This window comes from Lepus europaeus, unplaced genomic scaffold, assembly GCF_033115175.1.
Source record: "Lepus europaeus isolate LE1 unplaced genomic scaffold, mLepTim1.pri SCAFFOLD_80, whole genome shotgun sequence".
NCBI classification, from domain to species: domain Eukaryota; kingdom Metazoa; phylum Chordata; class Mammalia; order Lagomorpha; family Leporidae; genus Lepus; species Lepus europaeus.
Window position 1 is genome coordinate 742,759 of NW_026909609.1, and position 17,149 is coordinate 759,907.

A 17,149-nucleotide genomic window follows, 5' to 3' on the forward strand; every position below is an offset into this window, starting at 1 on the left:
GCAAATTCTTTTCGTTAGGCAAGTGCATAAAATGTCATCGATACAAAAAGAAATATCAGGTTTGTTTGTCGCAGTTCCTCCAGCTCTCTCCCTAGAAAATAGGAATGTGTAGAGCTGGTGTCCCCATGATGAACAAACTAGTGTTTCAACGGTACAAAATTAAATGTTCCCTGAGAAAAACATTCAAAACAATAAAGTCCATTGATAATATCCAGAAAACACACACACAGAGGCTTTCACAATATTTCGGATTGAGTTAGCCAAAGCACAACCGGATATTTCTGGTTTCATCCAGTCATATCTGGACAAAATGGTGTGGAATTCTTATGCAATGGACTGAGAAAATCAGAGGAAAAATGGTTTTGGAGAAAAGCAAAGTCTTTTCGTTAGGCAAGTGCATAAATTGTCATCTATACAAACAGAAATATCATGTTTGTTTGCCGCAGTTCCTCTAGCTTCCTCCCTAGAAATTACGAATGTGTAGCACTGGGGTCTCCAAGTGCAACCAATTTGTGTTTCCCAGCACAACATTAAATGTTCCCTGATAAAAAACATTCAAAACAATAAATTCCATTGATAATATCCAGAAAACACACACACAGAGGCATTCACAATATTTCGGATTGAGTTAGCCAAAACTCAACCAGATATTTCTGGTTTCATCCAGCCATATCCGGAAAAACTGGTGTGGAATTCGTAGGCAATGTACCGAGAAAATCACAGAAAAATTGGTATTGGAGAAAAGCAAAGTCTTTTCGTTAGGCAAGTGCATAAAATGTCATCGATACAAAAAGAAATATCAGGTTTGTTTGTCGCAGTTCCTCCAGCTCTCTCCCTAGAAAATAGGAATGTGTAGAGCTGGTGTCCCCATGATGAACAAACTAGTGTTTCAACGGTACAAAATTAAATGTTCCCTGATAAAAACATTCAAAACAATAAAGTCCATCGATAATATCCAGAAAACACACACACACAGAGGCTTTCACAATATTTCGGATTGAGTTAGCCAAAGCACAACCGGATATTTCTGGTTTCATCCAGTCATATCCGGACAAAATGGTGTGGAATTCTTATGCAATGGACTGAGAAAATCAGAGTAAAAATGGTTTTGGAGAAAAGCAAAGTCTTTTCGTTAGGCAAGTGCATAAAATGTCATCGATACAAACAGAAATATCATGTTTGTTTGCTGCAGTTCCTCTAGCGTCCTCCCTAGAAATTACGAATGTGTAGCACTGGAGTCTCCATGTAGAACCAATTTGTGTTTCCCAGCACAACATTAAATGTTCCCTGATAAAAAACATTCAAAACAATAAATTCCATTGATAATATCCAGAAAACACACACACAGAGGCATTCACAATATTTCGGATTGAGTTAGCCAAAACTCAACCGGATATTTCTGGTTTCATCCAGCCATATCCGGAAAAACTGGTGTGGAATTCGTAGACAATGGACCGAGAAAATCACAGTAAAAATGGTTTTGGAGAAAAGCAAAGTCTTTTCGTTTGGCAATTGCATAAAATGTCATCTATAGAAACAGAAATATCATGTTTGTTTGTCGCAGTTCCTCTAGCTTTCTGCCTAGAAAATACGAATGCGTAGAGCTGATGTCTCCATGTGGAACCAATTAGTGTTTCCGAGCACAAAATTAAATGTTCCCTGATAAAAAACATTCAAAACCATAAAGTCTGAGGATAATATCAGGAAAACACAAACACAGAGGCTGTAGCAATATCTGGGATTGAGTTAGCCAAAACACAACCGGATATTTCTCCTTTCATCCAGTCATATCCGGCCAAAGTGGTGTGGAATTCGTAGGCAATGGACCGAGAAAATCCCAGTAAAAATGGTTTTGGAGAAAAGCAAATTCTTTTCGTTAGGCAAGTGCATAAAATGTCATCGATACAAAAAGAAATATCAGGTTTGTTTGTCACAGTTCCTCCAGCTCTCTCCCTAGAAAATACGAATGTGTAGAGCTGGTGTCCCCATGATGAACAAACTAGTGTTTCAACGGTACAAAATTAAATGTTCCCTGATAAAAACATTCAAAACAATAAAGTCCATCGATAATATCCAGAAAACACACACACAGAGGCTTTCACAATATTTCGGATTGAGTTAGCCAAAGCACAACCGGATATTTCTGGTTTCATCCAGTCATATCCGGACAAAATGGTGTGGAATTCTTATGCAATGGACTGAGAAAATCAGAGTAAAAATGGTTTTGGAGAAAAGCAAAGTCTTTTCGTTAGGCAAGTGCATAAAATGTCATCGATACAAACAGAAATATCATGTTTGTTTGCCGCAGTTCCTCTAGCTTCCTCCCTAGAAATTACGAATGTGTAGCACTGGAGTCTCCATGTAGAACCAATTTGTGTTTCCCAGCACAACATTAAATGTTCCCTGATAAAAAACATTCAAAACAATAAATTCCATTGATAATATCCAGAAAACACACACACAGAGGCATTCACAATATTTCGGATTGAGTTAGCCAAAACTCAACCGGATATTTCTGGTTTCATCCAGCCATATCTGGAAAAACTTGTGTGGAATTCATAGGCAATGGACCGAGAAAATCACAGTAAAAATGGTTTTGGAGAAAAGCAAAGTCTTTTCGTTAGGCAAGTGCATAAAATGTCATCTATACAAACAGAAATATCATGTTTGTTTGTCGCAGTTCCTCTAGCTTTCTCCCTAGAAAATACGAATGCGTAGAGCTGATGTCTCCATGTGGAACCAATTAGTGTTTCCGAGCACAAAATTAAATGTTCCCTGATAAAAAACATTCAAAACCATAAAGTCTGAGGATAATATCAGGAAAACACAAACACAGAGGCTGTAGCAATATCTGGGATTGAGTTAGCCAAAACACAACCGGATATTTCTCCTTTCATCCAGTCATATCCGGACAAAGTGGTGTGGAATTCGTAGGCAATGGACCGAGAAAATCCCAGTAAAAATGGTTTTGGAGAAAAGCAAATTCTTTTCGTTAGGCAAGTGCATAAAATGTCATCGATACAAAAAGAAATATCAGGTTTGTTTGTCGCAGTTCCTCCAGCTCTCTCCCTAGAAAATAGGAATGTGTAGAGCTGGTGTTCCCATGATGAACAAACTAGTGTTTCAACGGTACAAAATTAAATGTTCCCTGATAAAAACATTCAAAACAATAAAGTCCATCGATAATATCCAGAAAACACACACACAGAGGCTTTCACAATATTTCGGATTGAGTTAGCCAAAGCACAACCGGATATTTCTGGTTTCATCCAGTCATATCCGGACAAAATGGTGTGGAATTCTTATGCAATGGACTGAGAAAATCAGAGTAAAAATGGTTTTGGAGAAAAGCAAAGTCTTTTCGTTAGGCAAGTGCATAAAATGTCATCGATACAAACAGAAATATCATGTTTGTTTGCCGCAGTTCCTCTAGCTTCCTCCCTAGATATTACGAATGTGTAGCACTGGAGTCTCCATGTAGAACCAATTTGTGTTTCCCAGCACAACATTAAATGTTCCCTGATAAAAAACATTGAAAACAATAAATTCCATTGATAATATCCAGAAAACACAAACACAGAAGCATTCACAATATTTCGGATTGAGTTAGCCAAAGCACAACCGGATATTTCTGGTTTCATCCAGTCATATCCGGACAAAATGGTGTGGAATTCTTATGCAATGGACTGAGAAAATCAGAGTAAAAATGGTTTTGGAGAAAAGCAAAGTCTTTTCGTTAGGCAAGTGCATAAAATGTCATCGATACAAACAGAAATATCATGTTTGTTTGCCGCAGTTCCTCTAGCTTCCTCCCTAGAAATTAAGAATGTGTAGCACTGGAGTCTCCATGTAGAACCAATTTGTGTTTCCCAGCACAACATTAAATGTTCCCTGATAAAAAACATTCAAAACAATAAATTCCATTGATAATATCCAGAAAACACACACACAGAGGCATTCACAATATTTCGGATTGAGTTAGCCAAAACTCAACCGGATATTTCTGGTTTCATCCAGCCATATCCGGAAAAACTGGTGTGGAATTCATAGGCAATGGACCGAGAAAATCACAGTAAAAATGGTTTTGGAGAAAAGCCAAGTCTTTTCTTTAGGCAAGTGCATAAAATGTCATCTATACAAACAGAAATATCATGTTTGTTTGCTGCAGTTCCTCTAGCTTTCTCCCTAGAAAATACGAATGCGTAGAGCTGATGTCTCCATGTGGAACCAATTAGTGTTTCCGAGCACAAAATTAAATGTTCCCTGATTAAAAACATTCAAAACCATAAAGTCTGAGGATAATATCAGGAAAACACAAACACAGAGGCTGTAGCAATATCTGGGATTGAGTTAGCCAAAACACAACCGCATATTTCTCCTTTCATCCAGTCATATCCGGACAAAGTGGTGTGGAATTCGTAGGCAATGGACCGAGAAAATCCCAGTAAAAATGGTTTTGGAGAAAAGCAAATTCTTTTCGTTAGGCAAGTGCATAAAATGTCATCGATACAAAAAGAAATATCAGGTTTGTTTGTCGCAGTTCCTCCAGCTCTCTCCCTAGAAAATACAAATGTGTAGAGCTGGTGTCCCCATGATGAACAAACTAGTGTTTGAACGGTACAAAATTAAATGTTCCCTGTTAAAAACATTCAAAACAATAAAGTCCATCGATAATATCCAGAAAACACACACACACAGAGGCTTTCACAATATTTCGGATTGAGTTAGCTAAAACACAACCGGATATTTCTGGTTTCATCCAGTCATATCCGGACAAAATGGTGTGGAATTCTTATGCAATGGACTGAGAAAATCAGAGTAAAAATGGTTTTGGAGAAAAGCAAAGTCTTTTCGTTAGGCAAGTGCATAAAATGTCATCGATACTAACAGAAATATCAGGTTTGTTTGCCGCAGTTCCTCTAGCTTCCTCCCTAGAAATTACGAATGTGTAGCACTGGAGTCTCCATGTAGAACCAATTTGTGTTTCCCAGCACAACATTAAATGTTCCCTGATAAAAAACATTCAAAACAATAAATTCCATTGATAATATCCGGAAAACACACACACAGAGGCATTCACAATATTTCGGATTGAGTTAGCCAAAACTCAACCGGATATTTCTGGTTTCATCCAGCCATATCTGGAAAAACTGGTGTGGAATTCATAGGCAATGGACCGAGAAAATCACAGTTAATATGGTTTTGGAGAAAATCAAAGTCTTTTCGTTCGGCAAGTGCATAAAATGTCATCTATACAAACAGAAATATCATGTTTGTTTGTCGCAGTTCCTCTAGCTTTCTCCCTAGAAAATACGAATGCGTAGAGCTGATGTCTCCATGTGGAACCAATTAGTGTTTCCAAGCACAAAATTAAATGTTCCCTGATAAAAAACATTCAAAACCATAAAGTCTGAGGATAATATCAGGAAAACACAAACACAGAGGCTGTAGCAATATCTGGGATTGAGTTAGCCAAAACACAACCGCATATTTCTCCTTTCATCCAGTCATATCCGGACAAAGTGGTGTGGAATTCGTAGGCAATGGACCGAGAAAATCCCAGTAAAAATGGTTTTGGAGAAAAGCAAATTCTTTTCGTTAGGCAAGTGCATAAAGTGTCATCGATACAAAAAGAAATATCAGGTTTGTTTGTCGCAGTTCCTCCAGCTCTCTCCCTAGAAAATACGAATGTGTAGAGCTGGTGTCCCCATGATGAACAAACTAGTGTTTCAACGGTACAAAATTAAATGTTCCCTGATAAAAACATTCAAAACAATAAAGTCCATCGATAATATCCAGAAAACACACACACAGAGGCTTTCACAATATTTCAGACTGAGTTAGCCAAAGCACAACCGGATATTTCTGGTTTCATCCAGTCATATCCGGACAAAATGGTGTGGCATTCTTATGCAATGGACTGAGAAAATCAGAGTAAAAATGGTTTTGGAGAAAAGCAAAGTCTTTTCGTTAGGCAAGTGCATAAAATGTCATCGATACAAACAGAAATATCATGTTTGTTTGCCGCAGTTCCTCTAGCTTCCTCCCTAGAAATTATGAATGTGTAGCACTGGAGTCTCCATGTAGAACCAATTTGTGTTTCCCAGCACAACATTAAATGTTCCCTGATAAAAAACATTCAAAACAATAAATTCCATTGATAATATCCAGAAAACACACACACAGAGGCATTCACAATATTTCGGATTGAGTTAGCCAAAACACAACCGGATATTTCTGGTTTCATCCAGCCATATCCGGAAAAAGTGGTGTGGAATTCGTAGACAATGGACCGAGAAAATCACAGTAAAAATGGTTTTGGAGAAAAGCAAAGTCTTTTCGTTCGGCAAATGCATAAAATGTCATCTATACAAACAGAAATATCATGTTTGTTTGTCGCAGTTCCTCTAGCTTTCTCCCTAGAAAATACGAATGCGTAGAGCTGATGTCTCCATGTGGAACCAATTAGTGTTTCCAAGCACAAAATTAAATGTTCCCTGATAAAAAACATTCAAAACCATAAAGTCTGAGGATAATATCAGGAAAACACAAACACAGAGGCTGTAGCAATATCTGGGATTGAGTTAGCCAAAACACAACCGCATATTTCTCCTTTCATCCAGTCATATCCGGACAAAGTGGTGTGGAATTCGTAGGCAATGGACCGAGAAAATCCCAGTAAAAATGGTTTTGGAGAAAAGCAAATTCTTTTCGTTAGGCAAGTGCATAAAGTGTCATCGATACAAAAAGAAATATCAGGTTTGTTTGTCGCAGTTCCTCCAGCTCTCTCCCTAGAAAATACGAATGTGTAGAGCTGGTGTCCCCATGATGAACAAACTAGTGTTTGAACGGTACAAAATTAAATGTTCCCTGATAAAAACATTCAAAACAATAAAGTCCATCGATAATATCCAGAAAACACACACACAGAGGCTTTCACAATATTTTGGATTGAGTTAGCCTAAGCACAACCGGATATTTCTGGTTTCATCCAGTCATATCCGGACAAAATGGTGTGGCATTCTTATGCGATGGACTGAGAAAATCAGAGTAAAAATGGTTTTGGAGAAAAGCAAAGTCTTTTCGTTAGGCAAGTGCATAAAATGTCATCGATACTAACAGAAATATCAGGTTTGTTTGCCGCAGTTCCTCTAGCTTCCTCCCTAGAAATTATGAATGTGTAGCACTGGAGTCTCCATGTAGAACCAATTTGTGTTTCCCAGCACAACATTAAATGTTCCCTGATAAAAAACATTCAAAACAATAAATTCCATTGATAATATCCAGAAAACACACACACAGAGGCATTCACAATATTTCGGATTGAGTTAGCCAAAACACAACCGGATATTTCTGGTTTCATCCAGCCATATCCGGAAAAAGTGGTGTGGAATTCGTAGACAATGGACCGAGAAAATCACAGTAAAAATGGTTTTGGAGAAAAGCAAAGTCTTTTCGTTCGGCAAATGCATAAAATGTCATCTATACAAACAGAAATATCATGTTTGTTTGTCGCAGTTCCTCTAGCTTTCTCCCTAGAAAATACGAATGCGTAGAGCTGATGTCTCCATGTGGAACCAATTAGTGTTTCCAAGCACAAAATTAAATGTTCCCTGATAAAAAACATTCAAAACCATAAAGTCTGAGGATAATATCAGGAAAACACAAACACAGAGGCTGTAGCAATATCTGGGATTGAGTTAGCCAAAACACAACCGCATATTTCTCCTTTCATCCAGTCATATCCGGACAAAGTGGTGTGGAATTCGTAGGCAATGGACCGAGAAAATCCCAGTAAAAATGGTTTTGGAGAAAAGCAAATTCTTTTCGTTAGGCAAGTGCATAAAGTGTCATCGATACAAAAAGAAATATCAGGTTTGTTTGTCGCAGTTCCTCCAGCTCTCTCCCTAGAAAATACGAATGTGTAGAGCTGGTGTCCCCATGATGAACAAACTAGTGTTTGAACGGTACAAAATTAAATGTTCCCTGATAAAAACATTCAAAACAATAAAGTCCATCGATAATATCCAGAAAACACACACACAGAGGCTTTCACAATATTTTGGATTGAGTTAGCCAAAGCACAACCGGATATTTCTGGTTTCATCCAGTCATATCCGGACAAAATGGTGTGGCATTCTTATGCAATGGACTGAGAAAATCAGAGTAAAAATGGTTTTGGAGAAAAGCAAAGTCTTTTCGTTAGGCAAGTGCATAAAATGTCATCGATACAAACAGAAATATCATGTTTGTTTGCCGCAGTTCCTCTAGCTTCCTCCCTAGAAATTATGAATGTGTAGCACTGGAGTCTCCATGTAGAACCAATTTGTGTTTCCCAGCACAACATTAAATGTTCCCTGATAAAAAACATTCAAAACAATAAATTCCATTGATAATATCCAGAAAACACACACACAGAGGCATTCACAATATTTCGGATTGAGTTAGCCAAAACACAACCGGATATTTCTGGTTTCATCCAGCCATATCCGGAAAAATTGGTGTGGAATTCGTAGACAATGGACCGAGAAATTCACAGTAAAAATGGTTTTGGAGAAAAGCAAAGTCTTTTCGTTCGGCAAATGCATAAAATGTCATCTATACAAACAGAAATATCATGTTTGTTTGTCGCAGTTCCTCTAGCTTTCTCCCTAGAAAATACGAATGCGTAGAGCTGATGTCTCCATGTGGAACCAATTAGTGTTTCCAAGCACAAAATTAAATGTTCCCTGATAAAAAACATTCAAAACCATAAAGTCCGAGGATAATATCAGGAAAACACAAACACAGAGGCTGTAGCAATATCTGGGATTGAGTTAGCCAAAACACAACCGGATATTACTCCTTTCATCCAGTCATATCCAGAACAAGTGGTGTGGAATTCGTAGGCAATGGACCGAGAAAATCCCAGTAAAAATGGTTTTGGAGAAAAGCAAATTCTTTTCGTTAGGCAAGTGCATAAAATGTCATCGATACAAAAAGAAATATCAGGTTTGTTTGTCGCAGTTCCTCCAGCTCTCTCCCTAGAAAATATGAATGTGTAGAGCTGGTGTCCCCGTGATGAACAAACTAGTGTTTCAACGGTACAAAATTAAATGTTCCCTGATAAAAATATTCAAAACATAAAGTCCATCGATAATATCCAGAAAACACACACACAGAGGCTTTCACAATATTTCGGATTGAGTTAGCCAAAGTACAACCGGATATTTCTGGTTTCATCCAGTCATATCCGGACAAAATGGTGTGGAATTCTTATGCAATGGACTGGAAAATCAGAGTAAAAATGGTTTTGGAGAAAAGCAAAGTCTTTTCGTTAGGCAAGTGCATAAAATGTCATCGATACAAACAGAAATATCATGTTTGTTTGCCGCAGTTCCTCTAGCTTCCTCCCTAGAAATTACGAATGTGTAGCACTGGAGTCTCCATGTAGAACCAATTTGTGTTTCCCAGCACAACATTAAAAGTTCCCTGATAAAAAACATTCAAAACAATAAATTCCATTGATAATATCTAGAAAACACAAACACAGAGGCATTTACGATATTTCGGATTGAGTTAGCCAAAACTCAACCGGATATTTCTGGTTTCATCCAGCCATATCCGGAAAAACTGGTGTGGAATTCGTAGGCAATGGACCGAGAAAATCCCAGTAAAAATGGTTTTGGAGAAAAGCAAAGTCTTTTCGTTAGGCAAGTGCATAAAATGTCATCTATACAAACAGAAATATCATGTTTGTTTGTCGCAGTTCCTCTAGCTTTCTCCCTAGAAAATACGAATGCGTAGAGCTGATGTCTCCATGTGGAAACAACTAGTGTTTCCAAGCACAAAATTAAATGTTCCCTGATAAAAAACATTCAAAACCATAAAGTCTGAGGATACTATCAGGAAAACACAAACACAGAGGCTGTAGCAATATCTGGGATTGAGTTAGCCAAAACACAACCGGATATTTCTCCTTTCATCCAGTCATATCCGGACAAAGTGGTGTGGAATTCGTAGGCAATGGACCGAGAAAATCCCAGTAAAAATGGTTTTGGAGAAAAGCAAATTCTTTTCGTTAGGCAAGTGCATAAAATGTCATCGATACAAAAAGAAATATCAGGTGTGTTTGTCGCAGTTCCTCCAGCTCGCTCCCTAGAAAATACGAATGTGTAGAGCTGGTGTCCCCATGATGAACAAACTAGTGTTTCAATGGTACAAAATTAAATGTTCCCTGATAAAAACATTCAAAACAATAAAGTCCATCGGTAATATCCAGAAAACACACACACAGAGGCTTTCACAATATTTCGGATTGAGTTAGCCAAAGCACAACCGGATATTTCTGGTTTCATCCAGTCATATCTGGACAAAATGGTGTGGAATTCTTATGCAATGGACTGAGAAAATCAGAGTAAAAATGGTTTTGGAGAAAAGAAAATTCTTTTAGTTAGGCAAGTGCATAAAATTCATCGATACAAGCAGAAATATCATGTTTGTTTGCTGCATCTGCTCTAGCTTCAACCTAGAAATTACAAATGTGTACAACTGAAGTTTCCATGTAGAACCAATTTGTTTCCCAGCACAACATTAAATGTTCCCAGATAAAAAACATTCAAAACAATAAATTCCATTGATAATATCCAGAAAACACACACACAGAGGCATTCACAATATTTCGGATTGAGTTAGCCAAAACTCAACCGGATATTTCTGGTTTCATCCAGCCATATCCGGAAAAACTGGTGTGGAATTCGTAGGCAATGGACCGAGAAAATCCCAGTAAAAATGGTTTTGGAGAAAAGCAAAGTCTTTTCGTTAGGCAAGTGCATAAAATGTCATCTATACAAACAGAAATATCATGTTTGTTTGTCGCAGTTCCTCTAGCTTTCTCCCTAGAAAATACGAATGCGTAGAGCTGATGTCTCCATGTGGAACCAACTAGTGTTTCCAAGCACAAAATTAAATGTTCCCTGATAAAAAACATTCAAAACCATAAAGTCTGAGGATACTATCAGGAAAACACAAACACAGAGGCTGTAGCAATATCTGGGATTGAGTTAGCCAAAACACAACCGGATATTTCTCCTTTCATCCAGTCATATCCGGACAAAGTGGTGTGGAATTCGTAGGCAATGGACCGAGAAAATCCCAGTAAAAATGGTTTTGGAGAAAAGCAAATTCTTTTTGTTAGGCAAGTGCATAAAATGTCATCGATACAAACAGAAATATCATGTTTGTTAGCCGCAGTTCCTCTAGCTTCCTTCCTAGAAATTACGAATGTGTAGCACTGGAGTCTCCATGTAGAACCAATTTGTGTTTCCCAGCACAACATTAAATGTTAACTGATAAAAAACATTCAAAACAATAAATTCCATTGAAAATATCCAGAAAACACACACACAGAGGCTTTCACAATATTTCGGATTGAGTTAACCAAAACTCAACCGGACATTTCTGGTTACATCCAGCCATGTCCAGAAAAACTGGTGTGGAATTCATAGGCAGTGGACCGAGAAAATCCCAGTAAAAATGATTTTGGAGAAAAGCAAATTCTTTTCGTTAGGCAAGTGCATAAAATGTCATCGATACAAAAAGAAATATCAAGTGTGTTTGTCGCAGTTCCTCCAGCTCTCTCCCTAGAAAATACGAATGTGTAGAGCTGGTGTCCCCATGATGAACAAACTAGTGTTTCAACGGTACAAAATTAAATGTTCCCTGATAAAAACATTCAAAACAATAAAGTCCATCGATAATATCCAGAAAACACACACACAGAGGCTTTCACAATATTTCGGATTGAGTTAGCCAAAGCACAACCGGATATTTCTGGTTTCATCCAGTCATATCCGGACAAAATGGTGTGGAATTCTTATGCAATGGACTGAGAAAATCAGAGTAAAAATGGTTTTGGAGGAAAGCAAAGTCTTTTCGTTAGGCAAGTGCATAAAATGTCATCGATACAAACAGAAATATCATGTTTGTTTGCCGCAGTTCCTCTAGGTTCCTCCCTAGAAATTACGAATGTGTAGCACTGGAGTCTCCATGTAGAACCAATTTGTGTTTCCCAGCACAACATTAAATGTTCCCTGATAAAAAACATTCAAAACAATAAATTCCATTGATAATATCCAGAAAACACACACACAGAGGCATTCACAATATTTCGGATTGAGTTAGCCAAAACTCAACCGGATATTTCTGGTTTCATCCAGCCATATCCGGAAAAACTGGTGTGGAATTCATAGGCAATGGACCAAGAAAATCCCAGTAAAAATGGTTTTGGAGAAAAGCAAAGTCTTTTTGTTAGGCAAGTGCATAAAATGTCATCTATACAAACAGAAATATCATGTTTGTTTGTCGCAGTTCTTCTAGCTTTCTCCCTAGAAAATACGAATGCGTAGAGCTGATGTCTCCATGTGGAACCAACTAGTGTTTGCAAGCACAAAATTAAATGTTCCCTGATAAAAAACATTCAAAACCATAAAGTCTGAGGATAATATCAGGAAAACACAAACACAGAGGCTGTAGCAATATCTGGGATTGAGTTAGCCAAAACACAACTGGATATTTCTCCTTTCATCCAGTCATATCCGGACAAAGTGGTGTGGAATTCGTAGGCAATGGACCGAGAAAATCCCAGTAAAAATGGTTTTGGAGAAAAGCAAATTCTTTTCGTTAGGCAAGTGCATAAAATGTCATCGATACAAAAAGAAATATCAGGTGTGTTTGTCGCAGTTCCTCCAGCTCTCTCCCTAGAAAATACGAATGTGTAGAGCTGGTGTCCCCATGATGAGCAAACTAGTGTTTCAATGGTACAAAACTAAATGTTCCCTGATAAAAACATTCAAAACAATAAAGTCCATCGATAATATCCAGAAAACACACACACAGAGGCTTTCACAATATTTCGGATTGAGTTAGCCAAAGCACAACCGGATATTTCTGGTTTCATCCAGTCATATCCGGAAAAAATGGTGTGGAATTCTTATGCAATGGACTGAGAAAATCAGAGTAAAAATGGTTTTGGAGAAAAGCAAAGTCTTGTCGTTAGGCAAGTGCATAAAATGTCATTGATACAAAGAGATATATCATGTTTGTTTGCCACAGTTCCTCTAGCTTTCTCCCTAGAAATACGAATGTGTAGAGCTGGTGTCTCCATGTGGAACCCATTAGTGTTTCCAAACACAAAATTAAATGTTCCCTGATAAAAAGCATTCAAAACAATAAAGTGCGAGTTAATATCAGGAAAACACAAACACAGAGGCTGTAGCAATATCTGGGATTGAGTTAACCAAAACACAACCGGATATTTCTGGTTTCATCCAGTCATATCCGGACAAAATGGTGTGGAATTCTTATGCAATGGACTGAGAAATCACAGTAAAAATGGTTTTGGAGAAAAGCAAAGTCTTTTCGTTAGGCAAGTGCATAAAATGTCATCTATACAAACAGAAGTATCATGTTTGTTTGTCGCAGTTCCTCTAGCTTTTTCCCTAGAAAATACGAATTTGTAGAGCTGATATCTCCATGTGAAACCAAGTAGTGTTTCTAAAAACAAATTAAATGTTCCCTGATAAAAAACATTCAAAACAATAAAGTCCAAGGATAATATCAGGAAAACACAAACACAGAGGCTGTAGCAATATCTGGGATTGAGTTAGCCAAAACACAACCGGATATTTCTCCTTTCATCCAGTCATATCTGGACAAAGTGGTGTGGAATTCCTATGCAATAGAGTGAGAAAATCACAGTAAAAATGGTTTTGGAGAAAAGCAAAGTCTTTTCGTTAGGCAAGTGCATAAAATGTCATCTATACAAACAGAAATATCAGGTTTGTTTGTCGCAGTTCCTCTAGCTTTCTGCCTAGAAAATACGAATGTGTAGAGCTGGAGTCCCCATGTTGAACAAACTAGTGTTTCAACGGTACAAAATTAAATGTTCCCTGATAAAAACATTCAAAGCAATAAAGTCCATTGATAATATCCAGAAAACACAAACGCCGAGAATTTCAAAATATTTCAGATTGAGTTAGCAAAACTCAACCGGATATTTCTGGTTTCATCCAGTCATATCCGGACAAAGTGGTGTAGAATCCGTAAGCAAAGGACGGAGAAAATCACAGTAAAAATGGTTTTGGAGAAAAGCAAAGTCTTTTCGTTAGGCAAGTGCGTAAAATGTCATTGATACAAACAGAAATAGCATGTTTGTTTGCCACAGTTCCTCTAGTTTTCTCCCTAGAAAATACGAATGTGTAGTGCTGGTGTCTCCATGCGGAACCAATTAGTGTATCCAAACACAAAATTAAATATTCCCTGATAAAAAGCATTCAAAACAATAAAGTCCGTTGATAATATCAGGAAAACACAAACACAGAGGCTGTAGCAATATCTGGGATTGAGTTAGCCAAAACACAACTGGATATTTCTTGTTTCATCCAGTCATATCCGGACAAAGTGGTGTGGAATTCGTATGCAATAGAGTGAGAAAATCATAGTAAAAATGGTTTTGGAGAAAAGCAAATTCTTTTCCTTAGGCAACGTATAAAATGTCATTTATAGAAACAGAAATATCATGTTTGTTTGTCGCAGTTCCTCTAGCTTTCTCCCAAGAAAATACGAATGTGTAGAGCTGGTGTCCCCATGATGAACAAACTAGTGTTTCAATGGTACAAAATTAAATGTTCCCTGATAAAAACATTCAAAGCAATAAAGTCCATCGATAATATCCAGAAAACACACACACAGAGGCTGTAGCAATATCTGGGACTGAGTTAGCCAAAACACAAGCGGATATTTCTCCTTTCATCCAGTCATATCCGGACAAAATGGTGTGGAATTAGTATGCAATGGACTGAGAAAATCAGAGTAAAAATGGTTTTGGAGAAAAGCAAAGTCTTTTCGTTAGGCAAGTGCATAAAATGTCATCTATACAAACAGAAATATCATGTTTGTTTGTCGCAGTTCCTCTAGCTTTCTCCCTCGAAAATACGAATGTGTAGAGCTGTTGTCTCCATGTGGAATCAATTAGTGTTTCTACGGTACAAAATTAAATGCTCCCTGCTAAAAAGCATTCGAAACAATAAAGTCCGAGGATAATATCAGGAAAACACAAACACAGAGGCTCTAGGAATATCTGGGATTGAGTTAGCCAAAAGTCAACTGGATATTTCTGGTTTCAACAGCCATATCCGGAAAAATTGGTGTGGAATTCGTAGGCAATGGACCGAGAAAATCACAGTAAAAATGGTTTTGGAGAAAAGCAAATTCTTTTCATTAGGCAAGTGCATAAAATGTCATAGATACAAACAGAAATATCATGTTTGCCGCAGTTCCTCTACCTCTCTCCCTAGAAATACGAATGTGTAGAGCTGTTGCCCCCGTGATGAACCAATTGGAGTTTCAACGGTATAAAATTAAATGTTCCCTGATGAAAATATTCAAAACAAGAAAGTCCATCGATAATATCCAGAAAACACACACACAGAAGCATTCACATTATTTTGGATTGAGTTAGCCAAAACTCAAACGGATATTTCTGGTTTCAACCCGCCATATCCGGAAAAACTGGTGTGGAATTCTTATGCAATGGACTGAGAAAATCAGAGTAAAAATGGTTTTGGAGGAAAGCAAATTCTTTTCATTAGGCAAGTGCATAAAATGTCATCGATACAAAAAGAAATATCAGGTGTGTTTGTCGCAGTTCCTCCTGCTCTCTCCCTAGAAAATACGATTGTGTAGAGCTGGTGTCCCCATGATGAACAAACTAGTGTTTCAACGGTACAAAATTAAATGTTCCCTGATAAAAACATTCAAAACAATAAAGTCCATCGATAATATCCAGAAAACACACACACAGAGGCTTTCACAATATTTCGGATTGAGTTAGCCAAAGCACAACTGGATATTTCTGGTTTCATCCAGTCATATCCGGACAAAATGGTGTGGAATTCTTATGCAATGGACTGAGAAAATCAGAGTAAAAATGGTTTTGGAGAAAAGCAAAGTCTTTTCATTAGGCAAGTGCATAAAAAGTCATCGATACAAACAGAAATATCATGTTTGTTTGCCGCAGTTCCTCTAGCTTCCTCCCTAGAAATTACGAATGTGTAGCACGGGAGTCTCCATGTAGAACCAATTTGTGTTTCCCTGCACAAAATTAAATGTTCCCTGATAAAAAACATTCAAAACAATAAATTCCATTGATAATATCCAGAAAACACACACACAGAGGCATTCACAATATTTCGGATTGAGTTAGCCAAAACTCAACCGGATATTTCTGGTTTCATCCAGCCATATCCGGAAAAACTGGTGTGGAATTCATAGGCAATGGACCGAGAAAATCACAGTAAAAATGGTTTTGGAGAAAAGCAAAGTCTTTTCGTTAGGCAAGTGCATAAAATGTCATCTGTACAAACAGAAATATCATGTTTGTTTGTCGCAGTTCCTCTAGCTTTCTCCCTAGAAAATACGAATGCGTAGAGCTGATGTCTCCATGTGGAACCAACTAGTGTTTCCAAGCACAAAATTAAATGTTCCCTGATAAAAAACATTCAAAACCATAAAGTCTGAGGATACTATCAGGAAAACACAAACACAGAGGCTGTAGCAATATCTGGGATTGAGTTAGCCAAAACACAACCGCATATTTCTCCTTTCATCCAGTCATATCCGGACAAAGTGGTGTGGAATTCGTAGGCAATGGACCGAGAAAATCCCAGTAAAAATGGTTTTGGAGAAAAGCAAATTCTTTTCGTTAGGCAAGTGCATAAAATGTCATCGATACAAAAAGAAATATCAGGTTTGTTTGTCGCAGTTCCTCCAGCTCTCTCCCTAGAAAATACGAATGTGTAGAGCTGGTGTCCCCATGATGAACAAACTAGTGTTTCAATGGTACAAAATTAAATGTTCCCTGATAAAAACATTCAAAACAATAAAGTCCATCGATAATATCCAGAAAACACACACACAGAGGCTTTCACAATATTTTGGATTGAGTTAGCCAAAGCACAACCGGATATTTCTGGTTTCATCCAGTCATATCCGGACAAAATGGTGTGGAATTCTTATGCAATGGACTGAGAAAATCAGAGTAAAAATGGTTTTGGAGGAAAGCAAAGTCTTTTCGTTAGGCAAGTGCATAAAATGTCATCGATACAAACAG